Raw genomic sequence first — 22,176 nt, 5'->3', positions numbered from 1 at the left:
TGCCCCATAAATGATTTCGCAGTAATGTATGGGGGTCAGGTCCATAGAAGGATTTGGGTGGATTTTAGGCGTGTTATTATTTCAGGAGAGTTTAATGTTTAATTGAAAGACTTCAAGATCCACTACACTGTCTCATTCTCTCCTGCAAGGTCTGTTTGCAGAATTGTTTGCAAGGCCATGTTGTGAACTAGATCAAAGAATCTGTCCAGCTTTAACAAATTCAGCTTTGTACATTTCAGCATAGAGCAGGAATAATTACAGGATTGTACTGCCTATGGATGGTTAATACATGGCACACATCAGAAGATGTCTTCCAGAAAGCTACTGAGAGCTTTGTGCGTGTGCCCAGACCTCCCCCAGGCCTGAGTATCTGGGAGTTAGTTCCCATCTCAGTGTTTCTTGGCACTTGAAAGCAGGTGGATTGATGCCTGAATCTCCTGGCCATTTCAGTCCGGCCAAGATCACAGCAAGATGCAGGTCTGTCATTTTATAGGTGAATGCCTGTTGGCCTCACATGGGAAATGGGAGAACCAAATCACAGACTTGTAATCCTTCCAATTCTTGCTTTGTGTTCTCTTTCATATATACAGAACCTGATCACAACCAACACCGACAGCTGAACAGAGGTCACCCTTCATATACAAAAAAGCTCTCCTCCACTGGACTCCTTTACATGGGAGTCTGTCTCTCTTGGTGTGCAGGGTGATTTTAAAGCCAGTTATTTACCTTCTACCTTGGTTATCTGAATCTGTAAACTAGGGCAACACTACTGACATCCTCTGTAACATCCATTCAAAACTAAAGTGTAATGAATTTATTAGTAAGGAACCTACTGAATTTATTAGGAAGAAACCATGCGTTTAATCCTACTGGTCAAATGTTATAGATAATTTACTTAGCAAGTAGAAAAGTTACAGTATTAGCACTGGAAAAGGCTGTAGATGATGATGTAAGAAGCTGACAAAATGGTGGGCTGACATGTTCCTTGCCCAATAGGCAGAGCTGGCTGCAGTACAGCTGAGGCTGCAGAAGACTTCACACCACAAGCTTTTTTAATTCCATATAACTTCACCAAAGTCATCATCTCAGCTCACATTTTGCATAACCACTCTCTCTTTCATTCTAAATATATATTTATAAATATATAAATCACAGCAAAACCACTTCAGACCCATTGAAAACGCAACTGTAAGAAACACGTGTTTTCTGAAGTTAAATTTTCTGTCTATTTTTACAGTCTCCAGCTTTTTCATGCATTAGAGCAGGACTGGATTTTTGGCAGGAGAACAGTTCCTTTCTGCCTTTAGCTGTCAAAAGAAAGATCCAGCAAGCTTTGCCTAAAAGTCCCTAGTAGAAATGACAGCAAGATGTGCATGAGCGTGCCACCAGACCCAAGTGAGCTCTGCCTGGGTCTGCAGCTATGTGGATCAACCTCCCTGCAGGCTTCCAGGGTTGAGATGTGGCACTGCTTTAAAAACGATGGCCCTGCATGTGCTGAAAGTCAGTGGCAGTACAAAATGGAGACCTTTACTATTCAGTTTGGGAATTTTTACATCCACTTACATGAAATGATGATTTACCAGGTTACAATCCTTATAAAGTCATTATTACCCCATAAAAGTTGTAACCACTTAGTTGTAACACCCTGCAATGTAAAAATCAAGGTGTGGGCACAACACTACCCACAAGACACTAGAGGAACAACTGCTCTCGATAACATCATATTTTCAAACAAATATGCGTCAACACAGAATGGTTTGTCTGTCTGCCAAAGAGAAACCTCTCTGAGCATTGCATACACAGCTGGAGAAGAACAGGTCCTCCCTCAAGTAAGCCCTTACTCTTGAGATCAGATCATAACCACAGTAATCCATAGAAGATCACAGATCGTGGGAAAGATGCCTGCAGGGAGAAGAGAACCATGTGCAAAACATCCATTTTAGTAAAAAACAAACAAACAAAAATCAACAATAACAAAAAAATAAAAAATAGGAAAGGCTTTTAGGCTTATGCATGACTTCATGCTATTCTGCATTCTTAGAAAAGTGATGGCTGACCCAGCATGAGTTCACTGCTTTATAAGCTCTCGCCTCATCAAAGTAAAATCTAACCTTCCAATTAAAGTCTCAAGAAGTGGAAGCCATATGTTTCAAGTGGCAGGTTAAAAGCTGTCTTTGCTGCCAGCCCTGACATTGCAGTGCCACTGAGCAGAACACCAGACTGAATTGCTTTATCTGAGGTTTGCAAATGAAGCTGAAAACAGACGGGGAGGAATTCAGCGACTGTTTCAGTGAGCTGGTCGTACCCTCTGGATCTGACAGATGGTGAAGCAGTTAAAACTTGTGGGGTTTTTTGTTGTTGTTTGGGGTGAGGTTTTTTTTTGGGGGGGGGGGGACAGAACTGTGCAATGGGGGATAAGCAAGTTTGAAAAGGAAACAGAACTACATGAATTCCTTGTACAGAGGCAAATTACACATAGAGAGTGCCTAACGGGGACTGGTATGAGCCAGGACATCGTCCTGACACAGGAAAGATGAAAACCAGCACTTCCCATGGCAGCATGGGAAACAGGCTGGAGCAGGAGCAGGCTGGGACTTTCATCTGCCGTCTTGCCTATTTCTTTCTGTATCTGTACTTCAAAAGTCCTATTTTCACCACAGCAGATAGGCATCTTTTTGAATCTATTGGACTAATTTGTTGGACTGGCAGTTTTCAAATCTGCTACACTTTTCAAAATAGGTCCTCTGTGCCATGCTTTATGGAACTCTCTTTAGAAATTTCAGCAAATTCCCTAACAAGCATCACACCTGCCACAGTGATAATTTTTAAACATAAAATTAAATACTCGTGAAAATCACCTCAATAATGATTCTTGACTCCTTCAAAGCAACTGATAGTGAGTATATGCTAATCTCACGGGAAGGTTAATGCTGTCAGTGGGAAGTGTTGAACAGTCTTTGATATTTACTGCAAAATGATGACATGGATTTTTATAAAGCCTCTGTGAGCTTGGCTGTGACTCTTGCTTATATCTGACGCTACCCAGTGGCCCAGGAACACATCTGGGAGGTGCTTCTGACTCCGTGTCTGGGTGAATGAGCAGGGGTGGGAGTTAAACACACAAGATCTCTTTCTAGTGACCTTTAGAGGTATTATCAGTCTGCTTTCACTAATTATGGAAAAACTGTGCACCTGCTTCTCTCTACCACCACAAATTATGTGCCTGGATAAAAGCATATTTGATACCATCCCATTTTTTCTTGCATTATAAAGAAGGCATTGAGAGGCTTCCCTCAGGTGTCTGTGTGCTAATACACAGAGCCTAGGCAATTAAAGGGCACAGCTGCAGGGTCTCTGTGATCATAGAGACTTTGTGGGGCATTGCGCATGGCTGGAATGCAGCTGTGGGTGGATACAGGATATTTAGGAAGGATAGGCAGAGAAGAGGAAGGGAGCGTTCTGCTTTACTTTAAGGATCTCCTTGACTGTGCAGTGCCCTGGTATCAAGCTGGAAATGTGCCTGCTGGGAGCTTCAGTGTCAAGATCAAAGTGAGGAGGAACCTGAGGACAGTGAGTTGGTGTGTTCTGCAGACCAGCAGTAACTGACACTTTCTGCAAACTAGGTGTCTCCTGCTTGTGAGCCCTTGTCCCCACCTGGGAATCAGTCATCTGGTTATCTGCTGGAAGAGCAGCATGGCAGCAGGCAGGCAATCTGGGAGGTTCTTGGATGGTGATGGTGACATTTTCCTAATACGAGAGCTCACATGAACTATCTGTCCCCTTGTGCTGGAACACAGGAAATTTCAGCTGGCAGCCAATTTGGCTAAGCAAGGACCATCCCAACAAGCTAAAATACAAGTGGGGAGTATGCAAGAAGCAGAAGCAGGAGAGAAAAATACTGCTTAAGCACTTAGTGGCAAAATCAAAGAGGCTAAAGTCTAGCTGGAAATACAATTTTGTTTAAAGACAACAGGAGGAATTCAGATTGCTGTAGTTCAGTCTGATTGATCTCCTGGGGAAGAAGGTCCCTGACTACATCCTATTCCATCTGCCTGTAACCAGAAATGCTGGTGCAGGTCACCTTGTACTGTGGTGGAGAAAAGCTCACGAGTACCCATGCTGATGGCAGCCACGCTGTGCTTCCCTGTGTCTGTTGTTTGTGCTGGGAGCCTTGGTGCAGGTGACCTGGAGAGGCTGCAGTATGAAGAACCACGCGATGCAGGGAACTGAGCAGGGAAGCTGCCCTATTTCTGCTCTATACAGACACCCTGGGTGCAATGGTCACAAGCCTGCTCTTTTTTGTCTCTGGGACATTTATCTGAAGGAGAGTTAGGAGTGTCCTGGATAAGGATATGGCTTTGCTCTCCACATGAATGGTGGTTGTTCAGCACCGTGGGTGTGTGTGGCAAGCATGGTGCAGGGCCCAGGTTGGAGGATGGTGCAAGGCAGAGAGCCTCAACAGGTGCAGCCGTGCTCCTATTGCCAGGAACAGGGTCCCTGGAGCAACCCATCCCCAGCCATTTCCAGGCTCTGTTTTGGGTCTCTTTGGTTTGATCCAAAACGGAGGCTGGGGTGAACTGAAAGTTAGGCACTGTCAGGGATCAGTGCTTGAGTCTGCTCTGCAGCACTGTTTCGTTCAGCAGAGCAGAAAGCCGCCTCTGCTGGCCATGCAGGGAGCTGTAGCTCTGTCTTAGCACATCTGCTTCCATGCTTAAAGCAGATGGTGTGAAAACCCACCTTGGTGTAGGCAACTGGGCATGTTGCCTGTACTAAAGCTTTCACTACAGAAAACAATTAAGTCCCTGAGAGGCACAGCCTCGTTATACAGACATAAATGTGAGGTCTTGGCTTACAGAAAACAGCATATGGTATTGCCAGTGGGGAAATCAAGCAATATACATTTAATGTATTAATGTGTTAATTTGAAATATATGATGTAGTAAAGATGATTTAGTATTCAGTCTCACTCTAAGACATTAGCAGTGCAGTTCTGGATACATGCACTTTCTAGCTCTGACAATGACACATTTAGGTGGTTCTAACAGTGCAGTTACCCCAGGGATGGCATGTACCTACTGCTAATCAATAGTGCAGGTGTTCTGAATGCATCTTGAGGAAACACAGCCAAAGAGGTCAGATGGAGGTACGTAAATAAAAGGGCCTGGAGAGGTAACACATGTAAGGATTGCATTTTGAATGATGTAATTAGACTGACAGTCTTCACAAGAACACCATGAGACTATGAACAGATTAAGAAAGTGTGAAAGGTTTGGCTAGCTGAAACTTAAGCTTACTCTTTACAGTCAAAAGTGCAAAATTTACAGTTTATTTGTTGCAATTCTGCAACCATATGCTAATCCTTACGGTAACTGAGATTTCAGAGGGAAATACTTAATAAAGTAGTAGGAACTTAGCTGGTCTGTATTTATCTAACTGTAAACAAATGGGGCATCTCCAAGTGAATAAGAATCACTCAAAGAGCATGACTTGGTAAATGTGGTTGCCATTCCTAAAAATATAGTTTGGAGACCAGTGGGGTGGCTCTCGCTTAGGACCAATGACTGATGGGGAAGAGACATTGTCATTTCATTCTTACACTCAGCTTTTCAAAACCAACAATCAGAGATCAGAGAATCGGAGAGAAGCAGAGTTAGCTTTGATATCAGTAAATAACATAAGTGAGGAAAAATGAGAGAGAAACAGAAGAGGATAAAATTGGCAGAAGAAGCAAAAGCTGAAGTAGCATAGGGAAAAGTAAGAATCAAATAAATAAATAGGTTTGGGGGCTTTTAGAAACACTGAAGATGAAGAAAGAGATGGGAAAAAAAAGGCATGGAGAATAATCAGATAGAAACCCAAATTTTAGACATTCCTTCCACTTGGGTTGGACAAGGTCAGGAGATCAGCAAGCGGCAGCTTTCAAGGCAAAAAAAAAATCTGAACATCAATGATATTTGAAGAAAAGAAAGCAAACAAGCAATACTGCTTGTGGTACAGTCTCTCCCTGTGTTACTGAGATTGACATTGCTTTAAAATCCTAGCTGCCTTTGTTTGTAGTCTCACAGTGAAGCAGCATATCACAGAGCTTCCAGGCAACCATTTGCTAACAGGAACTTCTGCTGAAGCGCAAGACAGACCTTGACTCGGTTCCCTTGCAGGGAGATATAGTCTAGGTGCTGGGTTTTCTTAGGACTGCCTCCAAGTCCCAGCCCCACAGCTGATGCTCTGGCAGGATCCATTCCAGTGTTGTGGATGGACCCTCTGCAAGGCACAGCCCAGCCACTCGTTCTCCAGAGGTGCATCCTCACTCTGCCTTTCAGTGAGGGGGAGATGAGGAAGATGGTTGGGCTTCCCTTCTGCTTGGAGCCTTCTTGGTCTAAAATCAGCCTTTGACAGTATAGCTAGCAGCCTGCCTCAGGAAAAGCATTTATCAGTGCCCTAATGTTTCAACATCATGTTTCCAATGGCTGTAATCTCTGGAGGATATAGACCCAGCACCCAGGTACTTTCTTGCTTGGAACCAGCGCAGAGCAGCAGCAGCTGTCTGTGGGCAAAGACTTACATGCTCTTGGACCACCCCTTAGAGTGCCACGTGTAAGTCCAGCACCCATTGCAGATGGGCAGCAGGCCCAGCCTGTGGGCATGCAGCAGAACCCTCCCTCCTGGGCATCCCTGGCACTTCCACCTCCCCTTGATGCTGGAAAAGGGCAAGGAGGCTGGTTGCCGCTCTCCCTGCACAAATGACCTCACTGACAACGTTGTTTCTCCTACTCCTCCAAGCAGCACACTTTATAGAAACCAGTGTATTGACAAGTTCTCTTTCAAAAGGAAAACATTACTTCAGCATCACACTAATCCTTCTGTCTTCCCCAATAATCTTGCTGTGTATATTACATTGTGCTTTGGGGCCAACAGAGCCTCAGAACAACGTTAGGTTTCTGAGTAAAAAGTGATATTAGCAAAACAGATCCTGCCCTGGATTTAGACAAAACCAGATAGTGAAAATTGAGCTGGTACATAATGTGAACAGAGTTTGCTGTTGTGTTTGCTGCACAGTCATTCTTATTCCCCAACAAGGAAAAAGGGGGGAAAGTAGGTAGGCCATGAGATAGAATATTTCTTACAGATGTGCTGATTCCTCAAATTCGATCATAAAAGGGAACAGGGAAGAGAGGCAGGGCACTATAGTGTCACAAATTACACTGGAACTTTCTTCACTATTAATAATACATCAGTGTCTGTAATTTAAAATCTCTTCATCAGTCATTGCTTTGGGAGTTATGTGAAAGGACAAAACAACATTTTTGTCACAAAATTCCCATAACTAGTTGCAAAATAGGGTTCGCCTACTGTTGTCTACGACAACGTACTAAGGCTTCCCTTCTGTCCACACCTCCGCGTGCAGGGGCGTACGGGACACATACACGGTATGTAGTGCCGAAATGCCAATTTAATGCTGCGCAACAAGGCTACTTATACCTGAACACGTGACCGCCCTGTATACCCGTGACCCCCCTGGATCCTCCCCAGGTGCTCGCAGGCACCACCCATCCCATTTAACCCCGCAGCCTACAATGATCAAAGAAAGTGTCTGAGATTTAGAGCGGCGTTGGTCTCCTTTCACTGGTGACAGGTGACAGGACAAGGGGAAATGGTTATCAGGAAAACCTTCTTTACAGAAAGGGTTGTTACGCACTGGAACAGGCTCCCCAGGGAGGTGGCTGAGTCACCATCCCTGAACGTGTTTAAAAACCATTTGGATGTGGTGCTCGGGGACATGATTTAGTGGTGAGTTGTTAGGATAGTATGGTTAGGTTGTGGTTGGACTTGATGATCTTGAAGGTCCTTTCCAACCTGAGCAGTTCTATGATTCTGTGATTCTATGAGAGGATCCTCGCAGATTACTAATAAAAGAAAACCATAGAACCATGGAATCACCAGGGTTGGAAAAGTCTCTAAGATCATCCAGTCCAACCGTCCACCTATCACCAATATTTCCCACTAAACCGTGTCCATCAGTACCACATCTAAACACTTCTTGAACACCTCAACCCAGACTCCCTCCTGCAACTTTAGGAATCAGCACCCTATTCTGTGTTTGCTTTTTAATTGCTGGTCACTTTGGGGAGCTAGACCACTGAGATGCAGTCTCTCCCTTGATGACAAGGATGGACTTTCCATTCTAGACAGACTTTGTCCAATCTTCTGAGAATCTGCTGAACTACAAAGTGCTCAGAAAGAGACCTGTTGTTCAGGAGCAACACAAATGCGTGCTGGAGGCTAGCATTTCTAGAGCACATTCACTTCAGGTTCATTTTCTGAGCAGCCAAGACTCTCACAGGTCTCTATTTAGATCTTCTCAGCATGTTTGTTTGTTTGTTTGTTTTCCCCGGAAGGTTTTAATGCCTCTCTTTGAGAAATCTCAAAACAGGCAGCCAAATCCAAGTCCCCCTGCTTCTCAGCAATCATTATCTCCTAAGCCCAAAGCAAAGAGGTCTTCTCAAAGTTGGTTCTGTAAGAATTGGGTATTTTGTCACTGGCACAGTCAAAGCAACCTGTTTCTTCCATCATTTATTCCTCAGGAAATTTTACCGTCATTTTTACGAACAAAAATGCAGACTGGGGCAAATGACAGAAGTAACAGACAAACTGCAGTCTAACAAAGTTATAAGTGTCTTGTTTCCAGTGGGAAGCGCTGAACAACTTTAACTGCAGCTGGCATGTGAAGAAGTGAGGGTGCCTCTGCACCATTCATTGCAGCAGCTACAAGCATATACATCTGAATTAGAGTTGGTCCTGGGTATACATCACCACCCAAGCACAGAGCTCTGCGGGGGCTGGTCTGTCATTCAGAGGCAGAGGTTCTATTAATGCAGTGCTGAACATTGTGCTAATGAAGCCATGTTGAACTGGTAGCCCAGGTACCACTGGACCTCTGAGTATTCAGTAGCACCACTGTGCACTGGTGCATTGCATCCACACCATTGTTTGGCCCACAGCCTTCCATGGCATTGAACATATGTAAGCTACTAAATTCAAAACAACTTTATATAGTTAATAAAAGCTCTTTTATATTAGTAAGCCATGCCTGAAGATGGTAGCAGTTGGGCCTCATATTTTCCTGTGCCAGCAGAATCATTTATTAATTCCTTCTTATTCAGACATTAAGAATGCTGTGTCCCCAAACTGTCTGTATTTGATGAAACAGAGTAAAACATTTCCACAGCAAAATGGGCTGCATCCGTTACAAGCAGTGGTGGTACAGCAGCAAAATGCCACACCAGATGTGTTCTGATACATGAATTTATCTCAGGGGCTAATCCCTAAATAATTCAGTCAAGAAGTCTCAATGGCTTTAAGGGATTCTACTTAAATGTATAAATATCTAAAGGTTCAGGCTTGTTTGTACCCACTATCTAACAAGAAAAAAGCTCTGGACTTCTAAGTGAAGCTTGTAAATGTTCAACAATACTCCTGAAAGCAATAAGGACTGTGCCAGGACTGAGGGAGGAGGAAGTGGCAGTAAAGTGGAGACTCCTTTTGTCATTCATGTAGTGCGTTCCTCTGGTTGCAGCATTGAGTGGGGCCTTCCTGGCTTTCACTAACTGAAGTCAGCTGATGAAAGCACCAACCAACTTCTCTAGGATGACCTGAATTCATTTTCACTGTTCTGATCTGTCTGTCTGAACCTGTTTATTGGTCTGAAATCTATCACTGATGTTCACCTGACCAGTGTTTTTCAATTCACCGCTACTTTTGATATTAAACAAGACTCTGTCTCAGTGAAAGTCAATCTCTTTTGGGATCAGATTTACCTGAATGAAATGGCACAGCCGAAGTATAAACCTAATTCTCCTCCAGCATCCCAGGCTACTAAAATAAACACAAAGGTGTCACCAGTTTTATCATCTACATTCTACAAACTGTTTCATTACAATTTTTGTACATGGAAACTGCTTTAGACCCCATGGGCCGCAATCCATTGCACCTGACGCTTGGAAAACAGCAGCATAAATTTGGAGAAAAGCGGTTACGAAGTCTTGTCTGTATGAGGTAATATTCCCACTGTCTAGTAATACTGGCACTAACATAATTCTGACTGTCAACAACATTTTTCTTCCTAGGTTAGTATACGAATGTGGTGCTACAGCTGCTATTTTGATATCAACATCTGTTGATGCCTTATGGAGATTTTCACTTGAAAGGAAAACTTAACCTAGTTTATGCCAGTTGTTGGAACTCATAGTCTATTAGTAATTAAAAAGCATTAAAAGCTGATTAAATGTTGCAGAGTATGAAGAATGAGAAGTGCTGGGTAAGTCATCAGCTAAAAGAAATACCATGAAATTCTGAAATGCTGCTACATGTAACAAATTTGGAATACAAAGCCCTGAGACATTTAAGCCACTGACAGTTAAAGGAGCCACTTGCAGGTGTGATGGTAAACTGAGCAGCCTTAGTTACAGGACTCACCAGGCAATGCCAGGTGAGACAACACTACTTGTTCCAGCTGCCTTGCACAGAACAGTCAAAGGACCTTTACTCAGGATGGAACAAAATAATCTTTTATAAAGCTGCCTGATCTCATTTGCAGCGGACAGTGCAAACTTATTGGTTTGCACTTATCAGCTTGCACTGATCAGCAAACTTACCTCATGTGTGGAAACTCCATCTTCCAAACCACAGATTCTGGAAACTTCACCTTGAAGCTATTATGTTTTGTCTAAAACACTGAGGCTTGCCACTTCTCATTCCCACAAGTAAGCATTTATACAACACCATCAATCACCTTCGCAGCTGAAGAGAACACACTTCTTATATTACATACTGGAAGATTTATTTGACAGTGTCTAATTTGTTTTTCTGGCTGTAATTGTGGGCGATGACACAGCTGTTATTCAATACACATGGATATCTTTCTTCATGAATACACATTTTTCTCCACAACTTATGTTTATGGCTAAGGATAATGTGTAGGAATTAGGGCAATGAAAGCATGCTGAAGTCAGTATAGCAATTATGGATAGGTGCATACCTAAAATAATTTTTTTAAAGAGTGCTATTTAATTGAGAAGTAAAGTAGAAAAAATATATGAGGATCTCTGAGCCCTAAACAGGTCTTCTTGAGCATCCATCCAGCAGCTGGAATTTCATACCATCATACCATCGTGCCCGACAAGGTGCACTTGACTACATCCTTCTCTTGTGTGCTTTACTTCACCTTTTAAAACAGTTCTTTTGAATTAAAAGAGTAAAAAAGAGTACTGAGTTCAGGTGTTTATTACTGGGAATTAGCTCTAAAAGTTGACACCTTGAACCCCTACCATTACAGCTGACGGCCTTCAAAACGATCTGTGCTGGCTGGTTGCTAGCACATCGGCTGAGCATGAAGCTCCCACTGCTTCCAGGAGCTGGGAGTGAGACAGCTCGAAATAGGGCAGGTAACCAACAGACTTGGGACCTTCTTATAAGTTTGGCTTTGAAAGTAAAAGGGATATCCTATCCTATAACAATATTCCATACCCTCTACCTCAAAGGAGATCCCTATTACACATTATTCTTTACTTTTCAACTCACTGAGTACAGCTGCTGTGGCTGCTGGGCTTGGGACAAGGGCTGCTGCATGCTTCACAAAATAGAACATTCCCGTGCAGTTGCTAAAATTATCTTGAGGACTGAAAGGAAATAGCAATTAACAGCTTACAGTTGCACAAATACGATCACAATTCCATGTGATGCAGAAAAGACACTTCCAAAGCCCAGTGCGGCTCCCCTGGTTGACACCAAACACCCATTATAAGTTGCGGAGCTATAAGAGCTTCTTGAGGAAAAGGCAATGTTGGTCCTTAGTACTTAGATCTTTTGTTGATACCAGTCCTCCCCATCTTCACTCCTCTTCCTCTCTCTTTCTTAATAAACAATCTAAAACTTTTAGTGTTTGAAGTGTAGTGCAATACCAAGCATTACACTTACACTGAAATCAGCAGGGTGATCCTCCAGCCAGCCAGTACACAAAGACTCCCCAGCACATAACAAGGATTCAGACATCAGAGAACTCTACCCACTGAATACAAAGAGAAGGATCTTCATGGTACATAAACCCAATTTCTAACCTCCCAAGGGAGGTTTTACAGTATGTTCAGAAGATAGAGAGATCCAGACCTTGCAGACAAGCTGAGGAATCTATTTCAAATCACAAGACTTATTTCTATAATATGACCTGCTGTTCTTCAATGTCTTTTAGAACAAGTAGTTTCTAACTCCCTGCTTGCAAGGGCTGTTTATCAAATATCTCAAAGCAAGGTGCTTTCACAAACACCTTCTGTCTGATTTGCATTCTTTCCAGCTACTTGGAGCAAACACTTTGCTGAACTTCAGTTCACAAATACAGTTCACATGCTTCCTTTTTTTTAATTTTGCTCTGCTTCTAACAGGGAATTACTAGTGACAATTAGTTCTTGTCAGCCTCCTGCTGTAGACACAACACCTTCCACGGATCCAAATGCTGCCCTGTGCCTTTGTAGATGTTTCCACCTTCTGCATGGGGCTGACAGCTACTGCTTGCATCACAGAGCTACAACTGTGCCTTAGGAAGAAAAATAAGCTCTCAAGGAACATGTTCAGTCTGTGAAAGGTGTCTGTGAAAGAGAAAAAAACAAGTATGAAGGAAAAACCATGCTCCTTCCCATATTTCTGATGTATTTTTTTTTTCAAGGGAGAGAATACCAGGAAGAAAACTTATCAAAAACTGCTTACTGTAAAGAATGCCACGTCAGACGTGGATTACCCATTTCACCCCAAAGTAGTACTCTGTGCTTTCCAAACGCCTCATCTTCTGAGCTCTGGGAGCCCAGAGAAATAGAGACAATAAGGTACAAGTGCCTCTCATCCCAGTGTCCTGGAAACACAGGAGAGATTACAGTGAGGAGATCCCAGCAAGGCCAGTAGCTGATCACCTGCAGGCACCCATGCACTGCAACAGCCAGGCATCCTCATCCCAGGGCCCTCATCTCCTACTGGGAGTTCCTGTGTGCCTTTGCTTTGCAGGACTTCTTCTAAGGCCTGGTCTTTTACCATTTGCTGTATTAGTACGAGCATTTCTGTGGAAGTGGCCTATTAAAGCAAAGGCTGGGTTTGATATTGAGATGAAATGCCTGTGCAAAAAAATGGTAGATGTTCTGGTGGGAGTTAATATCGTTACTGTCCCCCAAGAAGTATGAATTCGGCAAGGATGCAGGTGCTGGAGGGCACAGTCAAGCTACTTGTCATCAGCTTTAGCAATTTTATTGTACTGTCAGTTGCTACAGGGATATTTCACACGCATTTGTGCAGACCCATGTGGTAAATACCCTGTCTCAGTCAGCTAGCCAGTACCTGCATGAGCTCTACTACAGAACAACATGAGTTCCTCAGCCTGACATTTGGCTTGTCTGTGCAAAATGCTATACCTGTTCAGAGAAAGGGGCCTCAGCTCTTTATCTCCCTCAGGAAATAAAGACCAAAGTCACAACTTGCAATTAATTCTGTATTGACTCTCCAAAATCCCATGGAGCCAGCAGCTTCTTTAGCACCAGTATGACAAGTGCTTCCTAGGAAGGAATGAAATGGAGCTAAAGGCAGCACCTGGTGGCAGCCCTTACTCCAGCACATTCCTGTTAGAGATAGCAAAGATGGGCCCAGGCAACATTTCTGGCAGTTTGATTTATTTTTTTTCTGAGAAGAGGTAGGTACTGGGGGGGTCTCTTTTCCAAGCAATCTGCAGTAGCATTTTGGATGCATCTGGGATCATGAATGACAACCTGGCTAATAGCTGGGTTGTGTTATGCTTCTGATGCAAACAGAACTGGACCAGGAGAGAATACTGAGGACCTCTGGGGATAAGGAATCTCAGAGAACTCCTTGTCAGCCCCACTGAGAAGTATGTCTAGCTTGGCAGTAATATGGGGCTGGAACTAGATGATCTATAAAGTCCATTCCAACCCAAACCATTCTATGACTCTGCAGCTCTGGGAATAAGATGTTTTTCTAAATAAGATACTTTCCTTTGTGGGTAAAGTTAATAAAAATCTTGCAGAAATGACTGAGTAGGTTTCATTTTCTGGTCACGAAAACTATTTCAGCCTGACAGTTTCAAAAGAAACCGGTATTAAAAGTGAATTGCTAATGCGGAAAACAGCCTGTGAGGCAAAGGAATTAAACATTTCATGAAGGAAAATGTGGAAATCAGAATAAATGGTGGGAGTCAATGTACAGTCAAATCTTCACGGCTAGAAATAGGAACTTTCCCTCCCTACCAGCAGTGTGAGCAGCCACTGGGCAAGAGCTGTCACAAACAGGATTTGGGGGAGTCTTATTCCCCCCAGATGGAGCCATCATAACCATTTTACGTGGGAAGGTTTTATTAGCCAGCATCAAGTCAGGGTGTGGGCAGCAGGAGTGGCCACAGTGAGCAGAGCTCAGCGCTGCCCTGTCGGATCAGAGCCAGCTCCGGCTTTTCCATTGTTCTATGCAAAAGCTTGCGAAGCCCTCACCTGAAGAGCCATTTGCAGCCTCACACCCCACATCTCAGGAAGCAATCAGCAGAGTCGGGGAAGGAACACAAAAGGCCACTGAGATGATGAAAGGGAGAGATCAGCTGAATAACCAAAAATGCAGAGGGGGCAGATGAGCAAGGGTTACAAAACTATGAAGGTGGAGAACAAGTTAAATGCAGAACTTACTCACCAAATCCTTCAACACAAGAACTACAGAGCACTTCCTGAACATAGCAGGAGCATCCAATAAACGGGCGAAGCCTTTGCTGGTGCAGAGCCTGGGGAAGGAACTGAGATGTTCGTATCAGGAGCTAATTCCTGTTCTACCAAACAGCCAACTTCAGGGACTCCAGCAAGAAAACCACTGAAGTGGTAGGGGCACAGGCTCAGCAAAGAGCAGGATTTGGGGGATAATTATGACTTTGACTTGTGCAGGGCACTGAAGGCTGAGGAGGGCAAAAAAAACACATATTTCAAAATGGCCACACTTTGAAAGAGCATAAAGAATGCTGACTAGTGCTATACTCGGGAAATTTCTATTTTCTATTTGTTGGTTCAAATAAAGAGAACAAAATAAATGATGCATAAAATAATAAAACAAAGATATAAATTCTCCCTGTGTACATTGCCTCTTCCTATAGTCTCAGATCTTCCCAGGTACTGTTCTACTTTAGCAGAACCTTACTTACCAAACAAGCAGCAGTGATGTACACAACATGACAACAACACTTGCATTCAGGGTTGTTTATATAAACACTAGTCTTTTGTTTAAGTACTGCATCAAGGTAGATAGCAAGTCCTCAAGTAGTTGCTTGTGGCTTTCTTAGTCTCAGTATTTTTTGAAATGTATAATATATCAAGGAAGATTGTCTGTGTAACAAGAGAAACAAGCTAAGCTGACTTCCAGGGCTGCTTGCTCTGATGCAGACAAATCAGTAGTGGAAGATCTGTTCATCTCAATGTAAAATATATTGCAGCAACATCCTCCCAAATATACTATTTGGCACTGCCCCCTCTCCACCTCGCTGTGCTGTATCAATTTCTCTTTGGCGTCTTTTAACCATGAGCAAGTTGCTGACATGATCTTTCAATCAGGTGTACTCCTTCTGGGCTTTCAGCAAAGATGTAAGCCATGCACAAGTGTCCTCCCAAGAGTCTTTTCCCTCATTGAGCAGGATTTGTTCCAGTGTGATTTTTGTTTTTTGTTTTTTTTTTTAATTTTTTTTTCTGATTCCTATTTTCAGTAGTTGTTTCTCTTTTTTCAGCCTTGGTAGCCAGAGGTCCCAGGCTGCCAACACCAAGTATTGAAGCGGTACTTAAAGAAGCTACCTTGCCTTTCCCTTTCCATGTGATTCTGCCATTTTCCCCCTGGTTGAACCACAGACTATGCCCAGAAGCTATGTTTAGTATTCTGAATCTGGTGCTCATTTGCCTCAGCAGTGATTAGCTCAGCTTAATGCAACCATATTTGCAAGTTTATAAGGCCAGCTCATCCTCTGATGCATCTCCTTTTGCCTAGAGACTAGTCTAGCCTTTAAATGGCTTTTTAACTGAATTTAGAGTCACAGGAATATGTTTATAAACATATATTATATTTTACATGAAACTGAATTTGTATTTCACTCTCTGGGAATGTTTATCAACCACTAACTTTTATAAATACCATAAAAGTAAGTAAGTAAAAACAGACGCAAAGACGGACAAAGTTAATCACAAAAATAAAATGTAAGGAAACAGAACTCGGATCTTTAATGCAATCTCATTATTTCAAACTGCCTAGGAATTCCATCCAAATTACTTACGTTATCAATTATTACTTGAAGGTACTGTTTCTGTTGTTGCTAGGATGGTCACATCTGGAAACTCCCTTTTGGTGAGGGTGTTAATAATCAGTTCTGAAGGAAAATGAGCTTAGTCATTCTCAGAACTACCTGGAACAATGGAGATGAAACATGGCAACTACTAGCCCCGAAGAAATACGTTTTCCCTTAAGCTCAGTGTCAGATGGAAAGGTTAACTTCATTGTTAACTTGTCTGAACAGAGCATGAGGAAAAGTTCGGAGTAAGTGAACCAAGAGGTGCACCCAAGTCCTGACAGAGCAATGCTTGAAGTGACAAACAGTCCAGTTCTCAATAATTTAATAGAGCCCTATATGCTTCCCAAATACATTTTGCTTGATAGCATGACCCAGCATTGCTATGATAGCAACACAGTAAGTGTTTCATCTTCCACAAAGTTTTGTGGTACTTAAATTCTCTGTCAATGTGGTAATTTTATATTTATACAATATTATGGTATCGTCACATGCTAGGTACTGCCTTTGAGAAAGTACCGAGGCTTTAATCCCCATGACAATTAACTGTAACAGAAATAAACTATGAGTTTAAAGCTACAGATATGGCTGTGCAAAAAAGCAAACAGTTTAAAAAATGTAGCTTGCTAGTGAGAAAATGACCAGCTTTTCAGAAGCTAAAGTGGCAAACTAAAGAAATCTGAAAAACAGCATTTTTCATTGCCTACTTTTTAATGAACAGGAATTTTGCATGCAGCAGAAACCTTTTCCATCTTAATCCAGAGCAGATTAGTACATGGGTAAAGAATCATTGCCTAATCAAGACTGCAAGATGATTTAAAACTTAGTTTCACGCTTCTGATATACCAGCTCATGTGGGCAATGTTTAACATATGACAGCACTTAGGATTTTCACCTGCTGGCTTTGAATGTTCTTCTGCCACTGACAGACATTTTAGAATTTTACCCCTCCAGAGAATACAGCTGGAAAATAAATTTTCCATAGCAAAGAAAATATACGACAAAGTTCTGCCACAAATTAATGGAGACAGGTTTACTCATACACCTTACTTTTGTGCATTTGTGCCTTTCGATATAATGGTTTAGGAACACTCAAAGTAGCAAAGCAACTCAACAGCTGAAAGAAAAGTATATGAAATACAGGCTGTGGCAGGGTAATTTACCTGCTTTTTGTTACTCTCATAAGTACTTTCCTACTAGTTCTCCATCTATCACAACAATTCAGAATGAATATAATTCACCAAGAGAAGAAGGGCTGGGTGCTGCCTGTTAAACTTGGAAAAGACCGCAATAGAGACATTTGCATTGCTGTAACTCACAGGGTCTTGAAATGAACTGTACAAGTCCTACCCAAACATGTGCTAGAAACAGTCTGTGTATGAAAGGGAACAGGAGAGAGAAAGGGAGGAAAGAACTAGAACCCAAATTCAAATTTATAGTTTTGTTTTGGTGTTTTCTTTGGTTTATCTAGTCAAAAAATAATTTGTAATAGTAAAGTAGGATGCTAAAAACAATACAATAAGTATGTGACAAGGTGATTATTGAATATCTAATTGGATTGTTCAAGATTACGTGTACATGAGGAGCAGCAACTATATGTGTGATAAACCTGAGTGATAACAAATGTCATCCTCTGAACTCTAACAGTATGACACATTTAGCTAACAGGATCCGAGGTTATCAAGAGATTGTAACAGCAACAATCAAAAAAAGTTTATGTGACCATTAACGATTTGAAATTGACCTGATAAGAATAGTATTTACACAGCATCCGAAAGACTATTAATGAAATTTTGCAATTACAAATTTACCTGAAATAAATGTTGTATTTCAGAATACAATATATTCTATTAATCCATTATAAATAACTTGCTGCTCCCCAAACAAGTCTCGTGCAGAACTGTGGGATTCACTATCAGAGATCTTGTGTGGCATGCAACTAAAAATCCATCAGTGTACATGTGTACGTATTTCAAATATCTCTGAATCAGATTTTAAATTGATGGCAAAACACCTCAAAGGGAGATGTAGCATTCCTACCAATACCAAATAACCTCTCATTCTAAATATGACATATAACATATGCAAGTACTGGAGACTTTCACAACAGAAGGTTGATCTTTTCATTTATTTCCTCTCGCTTAATCAAAAGCCACACCTGTGAATGGATTCACCAGAAACATATCAAGCTGCAATGGTCAGGAAGCTTGAGCTTCCAAGGAAATACAGAAGTCCTATGCAAGTGCAAATAGGGGTGGTTGAAGAAGATACCCAAAGTTGGGAATTCTGTGCTTATATCCATTTACAAGTGGTATCTTTTAAAGCGGTCAGCATGGAACCACAATTCGAACAGAAATTTTATAAAACTATTCAGAAGTGTGACAGCTTCAGACTTCAGAGATCCAGAAATTCAATGCATGTTTGAGATGTATGGTTCCAATTTCAACTCTGATTGATCTTTGTCTCAGATAAAATTATTGCAGCCCAACTGACATCTTACGAAAGTGATTTCCAACTCAGCTCAGAAATATCTCAGTTCATTCAGCCAAACTGATTGTTCTCTTCTACACAAATTGTGCAATTGGTAATGATGAAGATGCTATCATCAGCTCATTGCTTAGGCAGCATTCTTTCTGTGCTCTGCATCTTATTAAAATCTGCCTTTTAGCCCTGGCAGGACAAATAAGGCTTGGCTGGTAGATAATTTCATAGACAGCAAAGGAAAAATTCATTTAAGGAAACAGATAAAAATTATCACCCACTATTCTCTTAGTTTTGTGTTGGTACAAGCTGTGCATATTTGTACCAGGACTCAACCTGTCTGCTTCTGACCAAATAAAATTAAAGAACTTGTTATAAACTGAGAGTTTCTTCAATTAATGGAATGGTAGGAAGGAAGCTGACAATATATCCTGAAACGCCCAGTACTGAATCAGCACCTGAACAGAAAGGCTGCAGATTTAATGTTCTGTTAACCCTATCAACAGCAAGGAGACTCACAACTTCCCACCATGCCTGGTGAGAGTCTCCAGCTCTCTATTCAGAGAGGTTCAACATCTTCTTCAGTATAATTCATATGTCATTCTTGCAACAATCAAAATAACTTTTCTTCTTTTTTTTAAACAAAGGCTGGAAAATGCAGATAGATCTACTTCCAAAACTGAAAACCTTTTACTCTTCTTCAGAGAAATTAGTTATAGTTGATCATTTAAAAATACTGTAAATTGAAGCATTAAGAAGCATCTTTTCTTCCTCTTAAATTTTCTTCAATGTCTGGTGAAATGAGCTTAAAAAAGGAAACCACTTGCCTATTAGTCAGCTCCTTTATCTGTGATAGACCTGTTGTTTTATTACAGACTAATTCGGCAAGTAAAAGAATCCTATTTGGACATACATGGCCATGAACTGTACCATCAGGCAGAGACGCATCTTGGAGATGAACACTTTTAATATGCCATCTCTGCAATAACTGGCAAAGCAGAAGCTTCCTCTTCTTGCTGGGTTTGGTTCCAGGATTGTACAGTCCAGGTCAACCTGGGCTTTTTCCAAAGGCAAGGAAAGATTCAGTGATTGGTGAGGGGAGAAAAGGAGATATTGCTCAATGGTTACAAGACAGAATTTCCCATTCTTTACCTCCCTAGGCAAGCTGTGTTTTATCACAGCAACCTGAAATGCTCCTAAGATGTTGGTGGGGCTTCTTCATCAGGAGGAAAGATAAGAGGCTCTGAAAATGATTTGCCTGCCTTAGCGCCATACGCATGGTCCTTTCAATGTGCAAACCGCCCACGTGGTCTGCGACGCCAAGTTTATAATGAGCTGAAATGAAAGCCAGGCTTCATCCCATACACCACAGGCCTCCAGCACCAGGTGCTGCAACACACTTGTCAGCAGGTACTCAATAGTATGATTTGTTACTGCCCTAATGAGTCAGTTAGCTCATCAAGGGCCCCACATCTTCTGTTCTCCCAAGGATGAAATAACTGCATGCATTCCAAAACTGCTCTCACAAAAATAGAGGGAAATAGAATAGTGTGGCTCAGGATGAGGAACTCACAGTGAAAATATTGAAGCAATACACTTATCTACCTAGATGTTCTCAGTTTGCACCTACAAGTAGATAAAACCACAGTCAATACTTCTGAGAAGCTAAATCTTTCCAAATATTTTTCCTCTTTCGGCTGGTCTGAGTTGCCAAAACATCTTAGTTTCCTAAAGCTGAATACCCATAGCATACCATCAGTCAAAATACCTGATGGAATGCCAGATTTTTTGATCAAGCTCAAGAATGGTTCAGCTGACAAACACTGAGTTTCACCTGTTTGAAGTTCACGTGCTACTTTACCAAAATGTGATTTTGCATCAAGCCAAAAGCAATTGCTACTGCCTTACAGTAGCTGTGTAAATTTAGTGTGACTGGAGTTATTAATGACTTGTCCCCTCCTTTCATAAGGAAAAAGTGGAACTTCCCAAACTGAATTTGTGGTTATGCTTTGACTATGCCATGTAAACTTTAATATATCTATAACATTGAATTTGCCATAATCTTTAATACGATTACAAAAGTTTTACTTCCATAGCATCTTTAAGTCTTCAGTATAGGAAAATTTTGCTTTGGAAAGCAATTCCGAGTCTTGGAAGAAAAACCAATATAAGATAAAGTGGATTTGAACATTTACCTTTCAGTTTGCTCTACTGTCATACAAAGCTTAGACTCTAATTACAATTAAATGGCTAGTATCCTTTGTAGTACATTTGTTTTGAAAAGGTAAACTGAAAATAATTACACACACTGATGTGTAATTTTAAAGTTTCATCATGAAAATGTGAAGGCTTTTGTAGCCCCCCTAGCTGTCTGACTCTAATAAAGCAAACAAGTAACAGTTTTCCCCAGCAGTGATATCATAAAAAACAAGCGTGCTAAAATCTGTTTATGCAGTCATCTTTTAAAAGGTGTAAAGACAAAAAGAAAAAAGGAATGGTTCTTAAGGGAAAGCTTTCCAATTAGAATCCCAGCCCTGAAACAGTACTCACCTTAGATAATGAGAACATTAAGGCAAGCTGTTAATTACTTTTTATTTCTGTGAAAATTGCAAGATATTTTGAGCTTAATCAGAACAGCTCCTCCTACAGTATTACTCCAAAGGCACTAGGAGGAGCTCTAATTGTTCCCAAGAAAGGACAAATTACCACATAATTACTGTTAAGGTATGCCTGGTTTACTGGGTTTGTTAATGTAGATTTCACATAAAAGGTATGAAGTATACCCGTACCAAAGAGACATACCGTTTATTGCTAGATTTAAAAAAAGTTACACAGAACAAATTTTATAATTACTTCTTATTATTAAGTGCAGCTTGAAGAGGACAGTTTGGTCAGTAACTGTGTAACTCTGAAACTGTCATGCATCAAGGTAACTTCTTTCTCCTCCTTCTCTAAGACTTCCTGAAGTGGTTCATTTGACAAACATGTAAAAAATCAAGCTTAGCTATACTCAGGAGACACCATCACAGCTTCTCCAATAGTCTTAAAAACATCTGTCTAAGAGGAGCCAGCCCTCTGTGCCAAGTGAGCCCTTCTTCACACACCTCTGAGTCAGTGGATGTCCTCTGTAATTCTTAGGGCCTACAGATTTCCCGCTGCTGGGCCATGCTGTACAGCGACTGAAAGAATATGGGCATCCTCTTTGAAGTCAGAAAGGAGTTAGTCCATGCCAATGGGTGGTGCAAATGTTTGTTTTGCCAGCTGAGCTCTCCTGTGGTAGCAGCACTGGCAGAGCTGAGGAAGCATAGCTCTTTAAAGAAACATTTCAAATGTACTGAATGCTTAGG

The sequence above is a fragment of the Numida meleagris genome, chromosome 1 (genome assembly GCF_002078875.1).
Source record: "Numida meleagris isolate 19003 breed g44 Domestic line chromosome 1, NumMel1.0, whole genome shotgun sequence".
Taxonomy (NCBI): domain Eukaryota; kingdom Metazoa; phylum Chordata; class Aves; order Galliformes; family Numididae; genus Numida; species Numida meleagris.
This window is presented reverse-complemented; position numbering follows the sequence as displayed.